General features: G+C 40.8%; 1 protein-coding gene across 2 annotated transcripts in view; it reads left to right on the forward strand.

The window, feature by feature from the left end:
• Positions 1-18,265, forward strand: part of DAB1 (DAB adaptor protein 1) — a 1,168,936-nt gene that overhangs the window by 549,806 nt on the left and 600,865 nt on the right. For both annotated transcript variants that reach the window (XM_049698834.1, XM_049698708.1), the window contains exon 3: positions 391-464. The gene's annotated coding sequence lies outside the window, so the exon portion shown is untranslated. The remainder of the gene's footprint in view (positions 1-390; positions 465-18,265) is intronic.

Genomic DNA, 18,265 nt, shown 5'->3' on the forward strand with positions numbered 1-18,265 from the left:
AAGGCAAGAGCTCAAGACTTTAGAGAGTCAGACAAATTACAAATATGGGGAAGTTCTTTAAAAAATCTTCCATGCTTCTGTGTATGTGTAGAAACGTACGTGTGTGCACACACATATGTCTCAGGAAGTGACACCTATAAACACACACACACAGACACACACATCCTCCTGTCTAAGAGGTATTGTGGACCACTTCTCATTCAGTACTTACAAATGAGCTGTACTTGTTGATTTTTTTGGGAGTGTTTTTGTTTAATCCATCTCTGTATTTCCAATGCCTGCTGTGTGGTAGGAAATTAGTAAATGTTTCTTGAATGAAATAGAGGGAAGAAAAACAAGACTGTTAAATAATGTTTACTTTTTTAAATATCGTGTTTTATTTGTTTGCAGCATTCAGCAAGACATGGTGGTGAACCCTGCCTCTACATCTTCATGATTGAGGGACTATTTTGCACAACACAAAGGTAAATATTTGAGGCTGGCTGTCTTGCTGGTCTGAAGGAAACCTTCCTCTCTGGGAATATGCTCACAAATGTCTCAGAGTTCTCTTGAAGTGATGGCTTTTGTGCTTCGTGTTCCTCCTTAAACCCTAGAGGGTTTATGGAGCCTTTAGGAATTGGTGCCTAGGGTCGCTTTTCTCTGGTCTACTTTGTGTCTGTGGTTAGAGAAAGAGAATATTGATTCCCTTCTTCTTAAGTACCTAGTAAATGTCATTAAGAGCCTTCAGTTTTCCTGCCCAGATTATAGACTCTCCTAATAGGTTGCTCAGACTGGTTTGATTTTTAAATATAACTATGTCAGCTCCCTTCTCAAATGCCCCGTTTCAATATATTTACCAACACAAGGAACCATTCTCAATTGTGCAAACTAAAGTCAAACCACGCATAAGATGAATGTTTCTACATAGGAAACAGACTTGGAGATTTACGAGGTTTAGGGACAGGTACTATTATTTTGAGGTCCTAAACTTTTAAATGATGGCAACACTGAATTATGTACTTCATACGGGGAGCCAAAAAGGCACAATTGAAAATGCCTCTTCTTTTGACAAATTAGAAGCATTCATTCCAATATCTATTTCTTGTTTACCAGGGATAATGCTGAATGAATCACAGACTGGTGGATGGATGTCCCTTCCTAACACTTTTAATTAGCAGCCCTGCCTATTAGGATGAACGGAGTGCTGCATTTCTGCCATAGATTACCCCCAACCCCCCTTATATGGAATAGAAATCTTATTCTCCACAAGGTAATATTCATCTCTTTCCCAGCCAGACAAGCATAGAAAATTAAACAATGGTCCGTTAAAAAGCCCAGATAATGTATTTATCATTTCCATTTTATGTGAGTTTGCAAGGCAAATACGAGTGGGAGCTATTTGTTATGGGACCTTGGGGAACAATGGCACTGGAGAGGGAGCTGGGAGGCTGCAGGATCTGAGACTTGTAAAAATTCATTAAAAATGTGAGGAGCTATTGGAAACAGAGGAAATTAATTACTCCGAGGGACTCAAATGTCACTACTCATTTAAGTGACCTGGTGAAGAGGTTGAGAAACCTGTTTTCTGAGGAGTTCTGTGGTGGAGAAGGCTGGGGGCTGGGATTCCTCAGCTGTCAATTTTTGCATTTCCTTGGTGACTTATTGACATGTCAACCTGGCTTGCACCACAGCCTCCTCTAATGAGTAGAGTTAAATGAGAAATGGGGGTTGGGGTGGGGGAGCGCCGTCCCCATAGCTGGCCAGGTTATTCAGCTGAGCTCACCAGGCATGTCAGTAACTGCGCCAAGTAGGGGAAGCTTGTAAATTACCTCAGTGGAGGGAAGAGGCTGATCATTTGCAGCCGGACTGTGTCTGGTCTTTTATTTTGCTTTTCCATCCGCAGAGCTCTTCTCTGAGGTGGAGTGAATTTGGGAAGACAAATGAAGGTTTTCTACCTAAGGAGGACTGGGGAGCAGTAGCTTCTGCAAACAGTCATCTTTTCTAGATTGCCTGTCTCATAAATCTCTCGAATGCATTCTGCCTATAGACAGAGGTTGAAAATATATAGATATGTGATGACTTAAAAGTTTAAAATCAGTAAGCATCCAGAGTAATGGAGTAGAAGCTTTCTCAGATGCGTGCCTTATCTAGACTCAGGAATTCAAGGGTTTTTATTTTCTGAACTCTGCCACTAACCAGCTGTGAGATCCTACACAAACCACCATAGTTCTCTGAGCCTCCGTTGCATTATTTATAAAGTGGGTAGAATACTATCTATCTTTTGCGATTAAGATCAGTGTGTCCAAAAGAGCTTTGAAGGGTGGAAATATCAGGTATGTGGGAGCCTTATCAACTGTGAGTGTATTCTGTTGTAAAATTCTTGGTTTTTAAACGCTGAGGCAGCTCAGGGGTCTGTGTTCCTACTTGGGTCATGGTGAAGGGCCTCTGCAGTGTTCTCCCGTCTTGTTCAGTGAAGAAGGGTAAACCAACAAGCCAAAGAAGGAAGAACAGTGTTTCTTTGATGACTGATTTGGGGAGAGACTGTTCACATGGTTTGAAAAAAAAAGATGTGAAGCATAGCTTTGGAGGGAGTTGGAGCCCTAGATGTTTACCTCTGGGCTCAATCCTAAGTACCACTTCTCCAATTTGAAAAAATCCTAGCCCTCTGAAGTGGAGACAAATCATGCATTGGTGAAGGAGATGTTTGAAGATTATTCATTTATTCCTAGAAAGGTATAATGATGAAGTAAACGATGGTAGGGTCAGTGGGGATGGCAAAGAAGAGAGAAATCTGAGAAGCCTGGGAAGGGAAGAATTCCAGGCTTTTAAGTAGTCAGGGTGGCATGCACTTAGACAAGGGAGCAGTGCAGTGACTCTAAGCTGTAGAGTGTTCCCGAGGCACTTGTAATGTCATTAATGGAGGCTACAATCCTTCTGCTCGAGGAGCTCAGAGAGGTAAACAATTAATTATCACACAGAACAGACAGAAATAAGCCCAGAAGAACAACGCTGGGAACTGTGTTGAGACACAGGATGCTACTGAGCTGGACCTCAAAGGATGAGCAGCTCTGTGCTAGGTGAGAAGGGGTTCAAGGCAAAACATTCCACAGATCAGCTGCTCAGCGGCACTGAACCACAGCCGCGCAGCAGCGCAATGAAGATGCTGGTTTGAGAGTCACGTGCCTGGCCTGTTATATGTCTTCAGCAACCAGCGATCTGTATACTAGCATGCACTCATGATTTTCAAAGGCTTTCGTGATGTTGCTGTCTCCTAGAAGTAGACTTGAAGGACTGCCTGTTCTCATTAGCCAACACTGTAGTGACCTAGGATCTGCCCTGTCCTGAGAATGCTCAGAAGATATCACCAGGGACCCAATTCTGAATAACTGCTAAAACCACTGTCCCCATTCTTTGGTGTTCTTTTGAGCTTTGTTGCCACTTACCTTTTAAAATTGCTTGAAAGTCATCAATTGTCATAACTGAGCTGTTGGCTATTTATTTGTTGTGTTGATTAGATGTATCTACCTTTTATTCAACTGTAGTCATTTATAGCCATCATACATGAGAAATCATGCCTTCCCATGTCGAATAGTAATAAGACAGGAAAAATGTTTTCTTCTTATCTTCCTCCCTTTCCCCCCTTCTTGCATTTATCCCTTTGGTGCCTCCTATATGCCTCCTTTTTTGTTGTTGTTGTTGTTGTTTTTATTTTTTCAGATTCTCTCTATTTACCCTTCTACTTTCCCTCTTTCTTCTGACAGAATCACAGATTCTCCAACTTGAAAGGAAGTAGGAGATTCTAAATACCAGGGGCTTAACTATAAAGCTTTGAGAGGGTTCTTAGCCATGTGGTGATTTCGCTTATCTGTTATTTTTGGTGATGGTGGTGGTGTTGCTTCCAAAGCTGAATGTCTTGGATTGGAATCTGCTCCAAAACGTAACAGCTCTCTGACATTGAGCAAATCAATCTCTTTAAGTGTCAATGTTTACATCAGTAACATTAAGGTAACAATAATACTTTTCACACAGGATTGTTGTAAGAATTTAATGAGAGAGTACATGTGAAAGGGTCCAGCATGTTATATATTCTCAATGAATAATGTTACTATTATTGTTGCTTATAATGATAATACATGCTGTTATAAATCCTTAAAATGCAAAAGGCAGGTGTGTTGATCTTTGGCAATAAAGAAGGGAGAAGCTGGGGAGACTCTTTCCCATTCTTTGAGTGGTCTTAGAAAATGGAAATCCTTAGTGACAAGGCACTGAAAGCAGCTGAATCGGTGGGTGCACAGGGAGCCTTCCATGGCCGGAGAGCAACCTGGACGCTGAACAGTCAGAAGGCCTGCTGGGTTCCCTGAGCTTCTGCTGTACCTCTGGAGAGCATCTAAGTCAACTGTCCCCCAGACACAGTATTCCTTCCCACATCGTAGGGTGGCTTGTAGTATGCCAACTTGGCTAGACTGAAGTACATGACTCAGAATTCAGTTTCCTGTCTGTTTCCAGTTAGCGTGGACCACAGGGGAGAGGCTTGGGAGATCTGCAGGATGGAAGGGATGCAGCAGCCACTTTGCAGCTCACATGTTTCTGCTGATCTGCTGACTCACCTAGACAGCCTGAAGCAGCATCCAGACCGGCGAGTGCTCTCCCTTTCCCTCCTCCAGCTTCTCTAACTCATCCAGAGGTGTGCATTTAGCTACTTGAGAAAAGACCCTGGCTCCAGCAGGTCATCCACGTCGGCAAGCTGGGAAGCAGTGAAAACCAAGGTTCTACTGAGTCCTCATGGAGTTTCAGCTCATGCCTGTGGGTTCCAGGCTGCTCCTGATTTTCCTCATTATTTATATCCATCTTTCCTTCCTAACTGCCTGCCCAGTGGACTTCGAGCTCCAGCATCAGATGTGATACAACAGAGTTATAGACTGCTTAACTAGTTCCCACCATTGCCTAAGGCCAAAGCCCTCTATTAAATAAATAACATATATATATTTATTAAATATATATAAATATGTAATGTATATATATATATAATATATAATGCATTCATTCATATTTTCAGAGGAACAGAACCAACCACTAGGACGTTATATGTGTATATACATACGTGTATATATATACATATACATATGTATACACACGTATGTGAGCAAACACACACACACACGCCCAGACACAATCTACTGGTGCTTATCTCTGCCTCTCTGGTTGACCCTGACTAATACAGAGAGTCGTAAGCTTTTTATAACAGGGAGCTCTCTACTTCATAAGGAAGCCCATTCCTTTTCTACCTCCTCTACCATTCCCCTTTCTGTAATGTAGCAAAAATCAAATTAAACTCGTAATCCAAAAATGTGGTTTTTCAGCCCAGGGCACATGCCGCTTTCTTCTTGGGACTTCTGTCCCTCTCAACCCTAAGTCTTCTCACAACATCTCATCCATTAAAATTTTTCTCTCTGGTTTCTCGCCTTTTTGAGCTTCAGGGTCAGACTCTTAATGAAATTAACCCCATTAGTGTGAATATACTAGAGAGGCCTTCTAGCCATTCCACTTCCCCAGACCTATCTCCTCTTCATCTTTCCCATGCCTTTTGAACACTATACCTTGATTCTGAATGCTTACAAGGTACAACGTGATATAGTGGGAGGGGAGGGATGCATAGAATTTAGAATCACAACACCTGTGTTTGTGTCCCGCCAGTGCAGTGTTGACTGCATCTGTTTGATAGATAACGTCTGAGGGCCTCAGTTTCCTCAGCTGCCAAATGGGTGTACTAATAGCCAACCTGCCTGTGCTCAGGCCCTCTGAGTCCAATAACACCTGATCAGCTCTAGATGTTTGAGGCCCCTTGTACTTGTACATCTCTCCAGTCACAGATTAGCTCACACCTAGGCGGGAAGATGACAATTATGATCCAATGTTGGACTTCAGAATTTCTAGTAGAGTAGCAAATCAGGACACTCTTATTTTTCAATAAAAAGTAAATATCTTGAAACAGCAATAACCTAAATTCTTATTCAGCATCTTCCATAGTAACATTTTGCTTAAATTATTTCTTGAAGAAGATTTAGGTTGAAGAAATTGAGTGGATAGTTGTTCCTTTTAAAAAAGGTATATATTTCAAAATTACTTGTAAATCAAAAATATTACAGAGCTGGCCAAAAAAGGGCAAAGCAGTGAAATATGAAAGAATGACTATACATTTTCTTATTTGAACCAGTATTTAAAACTAACAAAAAAGCAAATACAAAAACAGAACGTGACAGAACAACCTGTAATAGAGCTGATGACAAAAAGAAACTAATAGCTACAATGCAGGGACTTTAAAAAGTGACACAGCCAATGATGAAATTAAGTATATACAAATGAAACTGTTATGAATGCATCGTATAGATGTCCCCTCAAGGAAAAGAGCCTCTGTCCTCCCTGGCAGAGGAAGGTCTCTGTGTGAGCAGAAGAGGTGACTGTGGAAACATCCTATTCTTTTTTTTTTTTTTTTTTTTTTTTGCGGTACACGGGCCTCTCACTGTTGTGGCCTCTCCCGTTGCGGAGCACAGGCTCCGAACGCGCAGGCTCAGCAGCCATGGCTCACGGGGCCAGCCGCTCCGCGGCATGCGGGATCCTCCCGGACCGGGGCACGAACCCGCGTCCCCTGCATCGGCAGGCGGACTCTCAACCACTGCGCCAGCAGGGAAGCCCTCGACACGTAATGCTTTATTTAGAGATTATGCTGGGTGAACTGAACCACAAAAAGAGGAAACTGGGAGAGTCCTACCAATAAACTTTGGGATTCACCCATGAAAAAGCCAGGAACTTAGCTGAAGTCAAGTGTGAGAACATCAGATCAAAGTTGGGAAAGGGACTAAGACAGAGTCCTGTGTAACGCGGAAAAGTCTGCTGACCAGCTCTTCCAAAATGATCTAACCCCCTCCCCCAGCAACTTCACCCCCAGGCCTTAGTTTGCTAATTTTTTTCTGCATAGCCACGTTAGAGGAAATTGCCATTACTTTGTTTCAGGGATGATAAAATTAAGGCTCCATTAAGAGTTTTATAGAGTTCATCAATGCCAGGAGTGAGTTTGAATGTAAGTTACCAGGAGTAAGTTCCCCAGGCACCAAATATTGTAGTGGTGTCCAATCTGCTGCAAGGTGATTCTTCTAAATGAAATTTCTATAGAAATTTTATCTAATGGCCAACTTTGTTTAAGCCAAGCATGTCTCTTCCTATGAGCATTACCAGGGGCAATACAAAGACCATCCGAAGCTTGCATGCCCCTAGATTTTTCATCTTTCTGTGTATAACACACGGCTTTAATGTTACTCTATTGCTGGTGTCTTTAAGTATCAGTGTCTCTGAGCTGGGGATACTAGTCCTGGGTGTCCCATTGAAAGTAATGCTCCCAGATGACTCACAATTAGGTTCAATAAAATGTAGTCATTCTTGGCTTTTAGTGACTTCTTGGTGCTGAACCCATTTAACTTACCTAATATCCCATTTGAGTTGTTAAATCTTAAACATGGATTGATTAGAACAGGGGAATAGGCTCTCGAGTGAGTACAGTGAGCTATTCTGAAGTGGATAGAAGGCCTACTTTGGAACGAAAAACCCGATTATCATCTTCATTTTGCCACTTGTTGGCTCTGTGTCCCTGGTTTCTCGCATCTCCCTTCACTCATGATCATTTGGCCTCAGTTCCCCTACCTGTGGAAATGGGAATCAGAGGTGATTGTGGAGAGCAAGTGGTAGCATATATGTGAAAATGATAAAGTATAAATGGTTATAGAATTGTAAGTTAGTATAATACATTTAAAAATAAAATGTGAACAGAGTGCATTACATCACTGGAAACATACCGTTGAATTAGAAATTGTAAGAAGAAGAAGAATCAGGACGCTCTAGGATTATAAGGAGTCTCCGAGATGATCTAGTTCAATTTCCTTTTTGACAGATGAGGAACTTGAGTTATCCTGAACTGTTGCCCTCTCTCTCCAGCAATGCAGATTATTGAGATGAGGTTAAAACTAAGCTGACCTATAACTATGAGAGCATTTGCACTAGGTCCAAACCAAGAGCATCAAGATAAGGATGGTTTGTGTGCCAGGGTCTGGAGAAGAACAATGGTTTACTCACCATTTCAGGGAATCTGCTTTCTCAGCAGGCCCCAGCCATGTGATCTGACATGACACTCCTCACCCAGTACTGCTGCAAACGTGTACGTCATACAAAAAATCATATAACATTGATTTTTATCTCTTTTATTTTTAACTTTCATAAAGTTATCACACATGATTTTTGTTTTTATTCATGAAAAGTAACAAAAATGTCATGCTTATTTTATAAGCAACTTTTTGATTGTTTACGTATTTATGAATTTTAATTTTCATACCAATCTAAACATATTGCATGGAGTTTAGAAATTAGAGAAAGACAAAAAACTTACCATGATCCATCATTTGCACGTATTTCTTCCAGTCTATATAGACATGTTTTATATGACAGTTATCAGGTTAAGCATAGAAATATAAAGCTTGGTCTGTTTGTTTCACCCATACCATAAGCATTTCTCTATGGTGCCAGGTTCTATTACTATCAATCACTTTAAATGACTGAGTAATGTTCCATTGAGTAAAGGGACTGTCATTGGGTAGATCTACCATAATTCATTTAGTCATTTCCCTATTATTGAACAGTGGTTTCCTTGGAATATTTTACTTTTTTCAGTAATATATGAAGATACCTTCATACCCAAAGATTTTCCACTCTTTGGGGTTATTTACTTAAAGTGACTCTGACACCTATTACTAATTTGTAAACACTCCCCCTATTAAAAACATGCATTGCCCCCTTGTACCAGTCCTCCTTCCAAGGTAGATGTTAATCCCTTGGAGTTTGGAGACCTACATACCCCGGCCCCTGTCTAAGTCCCAGCATCATATCTTTATCACCCTCTGCATCTCATGTTAACCCTAGCCCCCTGGCCTGCCTATGTCCTTTTGGCCATCCTTTTAGTTCTGTGCTGGTGCTCAGGCTGGTCCTGTGACCTCACCCACCCCTGCACACATCCTGCATATACCAGCCCTTTAGCTCAAACTCATACCAGATGGTACCTCCTTTGGCAAGCCCTTGCTGGTTCCAGCAAGATTTAGGCACCCATCCTCTGGGATTCTGGGATTCCTATTTATCTCTGTCATCACACTTATCACACTTTGTTGCAAATACATGACTCACTGAAGCTGGGAATGTATCTTTCTCATTGTTTCCCCAGTTGCTAGCACAGTATTTAAACACATAGTTAAGTGTGGAACAGCTGCTAAGCAAACCTAGCAATAGATTTGGCAACTGGGATATCCCTGTGATATGTTATGGAAAGAGTAAAATATTCTGTTTGCAAAGTATTGACAGATAGTAGATGTCTCCTCATCCCATTTTAAAACAGCATCATATATTACTAGTAAAACACAAAGGGGAGAAAGACTGAACGTGGGATCTCTGTAGTGAATCTGAAGAGTGAAGGGTACCAAAGACCCCAACTGATTTATGCACATCCTTATAAATACGTGACATTTTATTATTTAAAAATTTGCTCATGCTGTCTCATGGCTTTAAATGCCATCCGTATGCTAATCATTTTCCACATTTTCATCCCCAATCCCACCACTCCCTTGAACTTAGGACGCATGACTCCATCTGCATCCCCAACCATTTCCATCAGAAAACTGCTAGGTAATGCACACTTCAAAAGTCCAGAACCAAACTCTGGTTATCCACCCCAGCTACTCCTTCCTCAACCTTCCCCATCTTAGTGAGCAGCAACTCCAGTCTTCTGGGTGCTCAGCTAAAAACCCTGGAGTCACATTTGACCCCTCTTTCTCTCATACTCCATTTCCCATCCCCAAGAACATTTTGCTGGTTCTGCCTTCAGACTACACTCAGAATTCAGCCACTTCTCACCACATTATCTATGGCTATCACCCTGGTCTTAGCAGCTTATCATCGTTTTCCTGGATTATTGTCATAACCTTATAACTAATTTCTTAGCTTTCAGTCTTGTCCCCCATATTTTACACACAAAAGCAAAAGCATCAATGTCCTGTCCTTGCTTAAGGTCTTCTAATGGATGCCCATCTTCAAGTCCTTTCACGGTGTACTAGTCTGCATGAGCTGCTATAACAAAATACCACTGACTGGGTGGCTTAAACCACAGACATTTATTTTCTTACAATTTTAGAGGCTAGAAGTCCAAGGCCAAGGTGTCAGCAAATTCGGTTTCTGTGATACTGCTCTTCCTGACTCAACAAACAATGCCTTCGTGCCGTGTCCTTACATGGCATTTCCTCTGTGTGCAGGCAGCAGGGGATGGGGAGGAGAAGGGGGAGCAGGAGAGGGAATGGGCTCTTCTTATAAGGGCACCAGTCCTATTGGATTAGGGCCCCACCCTCATGACCTCATTTAACCTTAATTACCTCCAGGAAGACTCTGTCTCCTAATACTATCACATTGAGGGTTGGGGATTCAACATATGAATTTGGTGGGACACAAGTAAGGTGGTGACAGTGCCCTGTAAATTCCCATGTGATCTGTGGCTCACACCCCCACCTCCCTCGGCTGCTCCTTGAACACACCCAACATGCTCCCATCCCAGGAGTATTAGACCCACTGGACTGTCCCTCCACCTGGACTGTCCTCTAGACATCTGCCTGGCTCACCCCCTCATGTCCTGCCCATCTCTACCCAAATGCCATTTATTGGCTGTTTCTTCCTTGACCACCTCTTATAAAATAGCACAACTGCTCCATCTCAGCCCCATCTTTACCTTGCTTTATGTTTCTCTAAAGCATTTCTGTTACCTGACTTTATATATTTATTTGTTTATTCATCTCTCCCTCTTCCACTCTAGTAGCAGAAATATAAGCTCCATGAGGGCAGATATTATGTCCTTTTTTGTTTACAAGTATATTACTGGCATTTAGAACAGTCCTGGTACACAAAAGATTCACAGTAAGTATTTGTTGAATGAATGAATAAAAAGTAGTTTCTTTCATATTCATTGTCTTATTTCAGCCTCAAACCAAACTTGGAAGAGGGTGGGGTAGATATTTGTTCTATTTTTACAGATGAGGAAAAGTAATATTCATAAGAGTCAGACTTCATATATGTAGTGCTAATTTCATTTGTTGAGTACTTAATATAGCCAAGGGATATGCATACTATCATACTTGCTTTCATTTAATCCTTGGAGTAATCCTAAAAGATTATATATTATTATCCCTATTTTAACACAGTTACTTACGCCTTAGAAAGGTAACTTGCCCAAGGGAATCACTACTAAGTGACAGCCTAGATATGAACACTAATCTGACTTCAAAGAGCTTGTTTTTATCTATTATTACAGTTCACATCCTTTTAGCACAATACCGTGTGCCAGGGACCATGCTAAATCTTACAATAACGCTACAAAGTATGGACCACTATTATCTTCACTTTGCAGATGAGGTAACTGAAGCTCAGAGATGTTAACTTGTCCAAGGTCATACCCTGCTGACCTAAGAGTCTGACTGGCAGATGCTCGTTGTCTCCCTCCAGGAGCTAGGTCTTGAACGGAGCACTTTTTACTTTCCATTTCCCCGCCTTTATACACTAATTGCCTAAACTCACCCTCAGGTCCAGGATGTCCCAACCATGACACACTTTTAAGTTTATATTTGCAAGTCTGATCTCAATAGACCCTGTGAAACAGCAAGCTTTGGCTGGTAAATTAATAGGTCAAATCGGTCATATAACATTTGTCAATATTTTTAATCATTTTTAAAAGAAAGCATCGTCTCCTTTTTCAGGCTCTTCCAGACTAGGTCTGCTTCTTTGAACCTGTTTTCTTTCTTCTTAGATACCTGGAAAAATGTACCTGTGATTCACTCAGCCTGTCTGGCTGCTTCTAATGGTATAGCTTAGGTTCAATAGTAGAGAAGGATAATTGAATCTATTTTTCAGACTTTCATTGGTGGGCTCTATTCTGGGCACATATTATTAGAATTGTGAGAACCAGACATTTCTTTAAAGTAGAGACTGTTGGGCTGAGCCAGGAAGATTATTAAAAGACATCAAAATGCCAGCCTTGGAAAATATGTAGGGCACCTAGATTCCTCACTCTGTCCCTCCTGTCACAGCACAAAGCCTATTCAAACACCTTCCTAGGAACAGACTTCTTCCCTCAGCCAGTCCTCTGTAAACTGCCCTTGCTGCACTGCACACTTGCCTACCTCGTATTGGGCCATTGGTTCTCAAAGTGTGGTCCCAGGACCAGCAACATCAGCATCACCTAAGAACTGGTTAGAGTAAATTCTCGGGCTCCACCCCAGACCACTGAATCAGAAACTCTGGTTGGGGAGCCCAGCATCCCACCTATTTTCACAGGCCTCCCAGGTGGATCTGCAACAGGCTCAAATTTGACAGCAAACTCTGTTAGGAGAAGTGTGGACACCCCACCCCACCCCCAGGCTGGTCCTCTCCTCACAAGCCTGTGGGTGCTTGATGAGAAGGACACAGCTGCTCTCCATCGTGCTCCCTGGTTACAGCCACAACTGAAGTGACAGAGAGCTCAACTTGAGGAAGCCTCAGTTCTTGACATGCGTGATAACATAGTTTTGAGCCTGGTTTAGAGAACAATATTTTTAACTATAAAACAGATAAGGCAACTTTACAGAGTAATTGCTGTCTGCTTTAGGGAAAGCTCATCACTAACCTTTCCCATTTTGATCATATCTTTGCTCTTATTTAATAGACTATGATAGTAACGACTGTTTAATCGAGTATATTCTATTTGCTTTATTTTGTAATGCATTTATGTAATGCATTTAAAACAAATAGTGCTACAACTCCTATTCAAAACTAGCAGTCTCCTACTTTCCATATACCCACCACTCCGAGACATTCACCATTTTAGGTTTTTTGGCTATTTAACTCCATATTTCTAAATAAGACGCTTATATTGCTATGTCTTGATCTGTCAATTTCAGGCAATATCTCTTGACTTCCTCATATTGTGGTTGAGAATGTAGTTTCCCTTCTTCTCACAACCCTCACACAGTCCTCTCCAGTGTTTCAGCTACCCCCCATCTTCCTCTGTCTCTCCTTTTCTTCAAGCACTGAATTCCCTGGGTGAATTGGCAAGCTTATTGTTGGCACCGAAGCCCCCCACCTGTTTCATCCTAGACACTTGGGTCTTAACTCCCTCTGCTCTGCTAAGTACCTATCACTTTTCCTTCTGTTTTCAGGCTCAGAGAGTACATGAAATCTCCCATCTGCTGTGGTCAATCCCATGTTAAAACAGGAGTCATTTGTGCTAAACTCATGCCAAATTTCACACAAGCATCATTAAAGAGATTTACTTTTCTATTTTGGTAAAAATGACTTCATTTTTAGTAACTTATACTAGAATAATTTATACAAAAATTATATTACATTTTTATTATGTTTTTATAAATTAACACTTGCAAATTGATGTTTTGTATTGTGGTTATAAACCTTTGTATTTGATACGCAAGTTAGATGTTGCAATTTTAAAAATTCTCATTTTACCACTCTCCCTTGGGATGTACTGAGTTCTTGGGTTTAAAACGATAATACTAATAATGACTTTGCTTTAGAGTCATAGAGCATCCTGAACTCTTACCATGTACTAGGGATTACTCTAAACCCTTTCCATGTATTAATCACATAATTCTCTCTACCATTGTGTTAAATGGTAAATGTTAAATGTGCACCGTTGTTAACACCATTTTACAGATGTGGAAACTGAGTCACAACAAGGTTAAATAACTTGCCCCAAGTTCCTGAGCTATGCAGTACTATATTATACCACATCTTATAATAATCCCTTATGTATAATGTAGAGTCCTTATTAAGGCGTCCAGAGACTATTTAGTATTTAATCCTTATAGCAGTTCTGCAGTTTAGGGTGTCTGGCCTCCCTAAATCTCATATACTTCCAGACCATAATCTCCTACTCTCTGCAGGCTGTTCCCTTCGAAGTCCACAGTAGAATATTTGCTGTGCCTGACTTCACTTGGACCCACTTGCCTAATCAATAAATCTAACGCCTCTCCTGATACTAATGCCTGATATGGTCTACCAGAAGGCCCCACAGCCTGCTAACGTCAAGCAGAGAAGTTACCATCCTTGAGTGAGAGAAAAGGCAGACTCCTCTGCTTCTGCTGATTTGGGCCGCTGACCCCTCCTTTAGGTCCTGGTACATTCCCTGCCCAATGTCATATTACTTTCAACTTGGCTGACTCCACTTTAGTGATTACAATGCTGCAGTGAGATAACAATTCTGTTACTTCAATATTTATTTGACATACTATCAAAATTTTATTTTGAAAATGTAGAGAATTTATAAAATAAAAAGCCCAAAGAAACTAAATTATTTAATGTATTTTAAATTCAAAAACATATAAATATTCTACAAACATTGGGAAAAATGTAAATTTATAAAAGATAAACATTATAACTACAATACCATTATTGGCAAATAAAAGTTCAGTAAGATAAATATTCAAAATACAACCTAAAAGGCACATAACTTAGGAAAATCTAATCAGTTATCCAAATTGAAAATGAAAATATTATTTGCTCTTCTTAACAATGTGTGAGTTTAAAAATAAAGTGAGTCAGTGACATCACTGAGTTGCAAAAATATTTCTGTGCAAGCTTTTCTTGCTGCTGAAAAAACTCTTTCTGGTGATTTTCTGACTAGTCAGATGAATGGTCTGGAGATAGTTAGGAGTTACCCCTAAATATTTTCCTCCAAGTTTCATGTTCAAATAGTTTTACCTCTTATTTGATAGTTGTGAGGAGTTCTTGTCTGAACAACCCCTCCTCCACACCCATCCCAACAAAGACTGTAGGTCTGGTATTGATAAGGTCTTTCCCACCTCACCCCACCCACACCCTGCCAAAGAAAACATTTGATTTGCCTCCATCTTCTGCATTTGCCTCATAGATATTTGCTAAATCTGATGCAGAAGTACCTGTAATAATTTCCATACTGTCACATTCATATTCTACTTTTTCAGAAATCCTTTGAAGTTCCTTCAGCAGGAACTTTGCAAGACCACAATATAGTTGCTTATTGCTATTCAGACAGGCCTGGAGCTGTCTAGATTTGTGGATTTTGCATCAGTTTGTCTTTTCACATAATTTGAATAATTGAACCAATGATCTCGCTCTCCAGATATTAATAACTCAAATTTCAGATTTAAGAAAAATTTAAATAGTGCAACAAATGAATGGATATTTCAGTACTTAAAAATGGCATAGTATACTGTAATCCCACAACTTGGAATTCACTACTTCCTACTTGTTCCCTTTTTTTTTTTGGCGGTACGCGGGCTTCTCACTGCTGTGGCCTCTCCTGTTGCGGAGCACAGGCTCCGGACGCGCAGGCTCAGCGGCCATGGCTCACGGGCCTAGCCACTCCGCGGCATGTGGGATCTTCCCGGACCGAGGCACGAACCCGAGTCCCCTGCATTGGCAGGCGGACTCTCAACCACTGTGCCACCAGGGAAGTCCCCTCCTTGTATGGAGTACCCAACATGCTTTGAGGCCAGGACTCCCGTTTACAAACAAGGAAAATGGTACTCAGGTAAGTGAAGTAATTAAGCCTGAAGTCATCAGCTAGCAAGAGCCAGCATTAAGATTTGAATGCAGTTCTTTGGCCTCTAAAGCCAAAGTAGCTTTCACTATTTCTTAAGTTACCTAGTCCCTTTTATATAGACTCCATGCTTTTTACCCTTTGGGTAAAACAAGTGACTGACGTTGTTTCTCAGCAGAAACAATCACTTAGCTTAACACTAAGAGGCATTTTTCTTAGGTGAGGGCTGTTGAACACCGGAGTGGGCTCTTGTAGCAGGTTATACAATTTCCTGTTCTGTCATTCTCAAAACTAATTGAGATGAGGAGTTTTCAAATTTACACAGGTTCCAGATGACCTCTCAAGGTCTTTAAAAATTAAGACAATTTAAAATTGAAGTCAGTCCCCCCAGTATTTGGTCCTTTGGCTTTTTGTTACCTTACAAATAAAACATCTGGATGACAGAACTGAGGGACTTTTTCTCCCTTATTTTTGAGCCTTACGTAACCCCAGACTTTGTTTTCTGTTATGCCGTTATCAAAGCATCCAGGTGGAAAGGATATCTTGAGAAATTGGAAATAATCTTGGTTATCTTTCCTCTATTTGCTCCCTTCATCTTTTTTCTGTTTAATAAGCACAAAGTAAACACAGAACTGATTTTTTTATTCTGAAATGTTATGAACATTAAGCTCTGAGTATTGTCACGGGAATGCATTTCATTTGAACTCCAAGGAGGCTTAATGTAATTTTTTTAAGGAAAACCCCATTAGAAATGCTAGGACAATTTCTCTTTGCCACGGTGGATTTAGAAGGCCTCCCTCTGGCAGGTCAAATATTTCCAAATCAGTTCAGGTTTCTTTCAGGTCCTTGAGGAGTCTGGAGAGCTAAGTTGTGACTACCTAGACAGCATTTTGAAAGATTTGACATGGTTTGGTTGTGGAAGTTTCTATCATTTGTCAATCGCCTACAATGTACCAGATCATGTAGTGGGTTCTTTACATAGGTTTCTTCATTTGACTCAGACACTCCTACCAATTAGTATGATCCCATTTGGTTATTAAGCCAACTGTAATTCAGAGCACTTGAATGACTTGCCCATCAGCTTCTAGCCAGTAAGTGACAAAACTGGGATTTGTTTCTTTTTGTTTTGTTTGTTTTTTTTAAACATCTTTATTGGAGTATAATTGCTCTTCAATGGTGTGTTAGTTTCTGCTTTATAACAAAGTGAATCAGCTATACATACATATACATATATCCCCATATTTCCTCTCTCTTGTGTCTCCCTCCCACCCTCCCTATCCCACCCCTCTAGGTGGTCACAAAGCACCGACCTGACCTCCCTGTGCTATGCGGCTGCTTCCCACTGGCTATCTGTTTTACGTTTGGTAGTATATATAAGTCCATGCCACGCTCTCACTTCGTCCCAGCTCACCCTTCCCCCTCCCCATGTCCTCAAGTCCGTTCTCTACATCTGCATCATTATTCCTGTCCTGCCCCTAGGATCATCAGATCCATTTTTTTTTTTTTAGATTCCATATATATGTGTTAGCATACGGTATTTGTTTTTCTCTTTCTGACTTACTTCACTCTGTATGACAGACTCTAGGTCCATCCACCTCACTACAAATAACTCAATTTCGTTTCTTTTTATGACTGAGTAATATTCCATTGGACATATGTGCCACATCTTCTTTATCCATTCATCTGTCGATGGACACTTAGGTTGCTTCCATGTCCTGGATATTGTAAATAGTGCTGCAATGAACATTGTGGTTCATGACTCCTTTTGAATTATGGTTTTCTCAGGGTATATGCCCAGTAGTGGGATTGCTGGGTCATATGGTTGTTCTATTTTTAGTTTTTTAAGGAACCTCCATACTGTTCTCCATAGTGGCTGTATCAGTTTACATTCCCACCAACAGTGCAAGAGTGTTCCCTTTTCTCCACACCCTCTCCAGCATTTATTGTTTGTAGATTTTTTGATGATGGCCATTCTGACTGATGTGAGGTGATACCTCATTGTAGTTTTGATTTGCATTTCTCTAATGATTAGTGACATTGAGCATTCTTTCATGTGTTTGTTGGCTGTATATCTTCTTTGGAGAAATGTCTATTTAGGTCTTCTGCCCATTTTTGGATTGGGTTGTTTGTTTTTTTGTTATTGAGCTGCATGAGCTGCTTGTAAATTTTGGAGATTAGTCCTTTGTCAGTTGCTTCATTTGCAAATCTTTTCTCCCATTCTGAGGGTTGTCTTTTTGTCTTGTTTATGGTTTCCTTTGCTGTGCAAAACTTTTAAGTTTCATTAGGTCCCGTTTTTTATTCTGTTTTTATTTCCATTTCTCTAGGAGGTGGGTCAAAAAGGGTCTTGCTGTGATTTATGTCATAGAGTGTTCTGCCTATGTTTTCCTCTAAGAGTTTTATAGTGTCTGGCCTTAAGGCAAAACTGGGATTTGAATCTGGACCTTCTGGTTCCCACACTCAGGCTCTTCCCACTGCAGCATCTTGTCTCAGCACTTCTGCTCCAGGCCACTAGCCCTCAGTCCTGCATCTGTATGGTTGGATTCCCAATCCAAACTTAAACTTGGTCAAATCTTTCCTTTCACTTGGTAGCCTGCCAACATTCTGTTCACTTGGCTTGAAGATGATCTTGTTTCTTTTGAGAAA

The sequence above is a fragment of the Orcinus orca genome, chromosome 1 (assembly GCF_937001465.1).
Source record: "Orcinus orca chromosome 1, mOrcOrc1.1, whole genome shotgun sequence".
In the NCBI taxonomy this organism is placed as follows: domain Eukaryota; kingdom Metazoa; phylum Chordata; class Mammalia; order Artiodactyla; family Delphinidae; genus Orcinus; species Orcinus orca.